The following is a 2058-nucleotide window of genomic DNA, read 5'->3' on the forward strand; positions in this document are numbered from 1 at the left end:
ACTCAATTTTAACAAGGGTTTTTTAAAACCAGTCACTCAGAAAATTCTGAGAATTTATAGCTTTCACTAAGCTTTGGAGCTAGTGTTATTGCTCTTGCTCCCCTTTACTCCAAAAATTCTAGAGAACTAGGTGAACAGACATGCTCTGCAATCACACCCAGAAAAAACTCCCAGACTCCCATTTTTCTTGTCATCTCCTTTATGGTATTACAGTATTCAGAAGCAGAAGAAATATAAATTCTATTATCCAGGATGGAAAAGGAATAATGGAGAAAAGATGAGTCAGAAGATACTGGAGTAAACAAGATAGGTGAGAGGTGGGGGTAGGGCCAATAGAAGAAACGAAGGTATTTGAGGAATCACAGTGTTATGGATTGAATTGTGTCCCCCAAAAATGTGTGTCAACTTGGCTAGGCCATAATTCCCAGTATTTGTGATTGCCCACTATTTTGTCATTTCATGTGATTTTCCTATGTGTTGTAAATCCTACCTCTACTATGTTAATGAGGCAGGATTAGAGGTAGTTATGTTAATGAGGCAGGACTCAATCTACAAGATTAGGTTGTGTCTTAGTCTTTTTGAGATATAAAAGACAGAAGTGAGCAGAGAAACACGGGGACTTCATACCACCAAGAAACAAGAGCCAGGAGAATAGCATGTCCTTTGGACCCGGGGTCCCTGACCTGAGGAGCTCCTAGACCAGGGCAAGATTGATGACAAGGACCTTCCCCCAGAGCCTACAGAGACAGAAAGACTTCCTTTAGAGCTAGCACCCTGAATTCAGACTTCCAGCCTCTTAACCTGTGAGAGAATAAATTTCTGTTTGTTAAAGCCATCCACTCGTGGTATTTCTGTTCTAGCAGTACTAGATAACTAAGACACTCTGGGATTGTAAAAAGATGAGAGGAGCTATGGGTCACTGCAATGGGCAGCAGGGAGTTGACTGGGCATAGGAGCATCTTCCATTGCTTCTCTGGCAGGGACAGCATGGGACGTAGACCTAGGAGACATGGCTTCTAGGAGCTCTGTGATCTTGAGAAAGTCACTTTTATCTTTCAGACCACAGTTTCGGTATCTAGAAAGCAAGGGCTTGTTAATATTCAAGATAACTTCAAGTGCTAACTTTTATTCATTTGTTTAATTCCTACTTTCTATTTACTTCTAGCACTGTGCTGGGCATTTCTCCTCCCATTGGAGAAGCTTCTGACGGCAATGTTTATTAGCTGCTTCTTAGTGAGCAAAATAGAACAACTTAGGCATGAAGAAATGGAGAGCGGTTTCCCTCCTTTTTTCCTAAGTAAGGCAGAAAGACCAAGTGCTTGGATGCTGTGGGCATCTGATTTGGGAAGAAACCTCCCCCAAAAAAGGAGTTTCATTTCAGGCTTTTTGGAAGTCAGATGTTGTTGTGTGACTTTCTCATTATTTAAAAAAAGTAGGTCTGACAGTGGGAGCAGTGGTGATTCAGTGGTAAAATTCTTGCCTTCCATGCAGGAGACCCAGGTTCAATTCCTGGCCAATGCACTTCACGCATAACCACCACCCCTCTGTTCATGGAGGCTTCTGTGTTGCTATGATATTAAGAGGCTTCAGTGGAGCTTCCAGACAAAGATGGGACTAGGAAGCAAAACCCGGTGTAAAACATGAGAAAGAGAGGAAAAATGAGTTATGCCTATATATGAAACAAGCAAATATCTGAATTACTGACTGCAATATTTGGGAGTCGACCTTCTTTATTTAAATGTGTGCCAACTCATTGTTTCCAATTATTATCTGAGCTCTCTTTGCTAGAGTTAATTTAATACAAACTTAACTTTATTCTTGAGTCTGATGATCACGCCTTAAGGTCACATAGTGTCATTTGAGAATTATTATAGCATGCCCACATGGATATCCCTAAAGGTCCTAGCTTCATTTAATAAGGCCCAAAGTAATGAATCGGAAAGGTAGACAATTATCAAGCTAAAGCCTTGGTCTCCTGACAAATCTCTTTCTCCAATGTCAACAGTCAAAACTCCAACTTCCATTTCTGGTGTTTGTCCAGATTTTGAAACTAATTAT

At 40.8% G+C, this 2058-nt stretch overlaps 1 non-coding gene across 1 annotated transcript; it reads left to right on the top strand.

Moving 5' to 3' along the window:
- Window positions 1-1450: 1450 nt before the first annotated feature.
- Window positions 1451-1521, top strand: TRNAG-UCC (transfer RNA glycine (anticodon UCC)). Its single transcript has one exon. It is a non-coding gene; the product is annotated as a tRNA-Gly (tRNA).
- Window positions 1522-2058: the final 537 nt, after the last annotated feature.

Source organism: Trichechus manatus, unplaced genomic scaffold (assembly GCF_000243295.1).
Source record: "Trichechus manatus latirostris isolate Lorelei unplaced genomic scaffold, TriManLat1.0 scaffold00240, whole genome shotgun sequence".
Taxonomy (NCBI): Eukaryota; Metazoa; Chordata; class Mammalia; order Sirenia; family Trichechidae; genus Trichechus; species Trichechus manatus.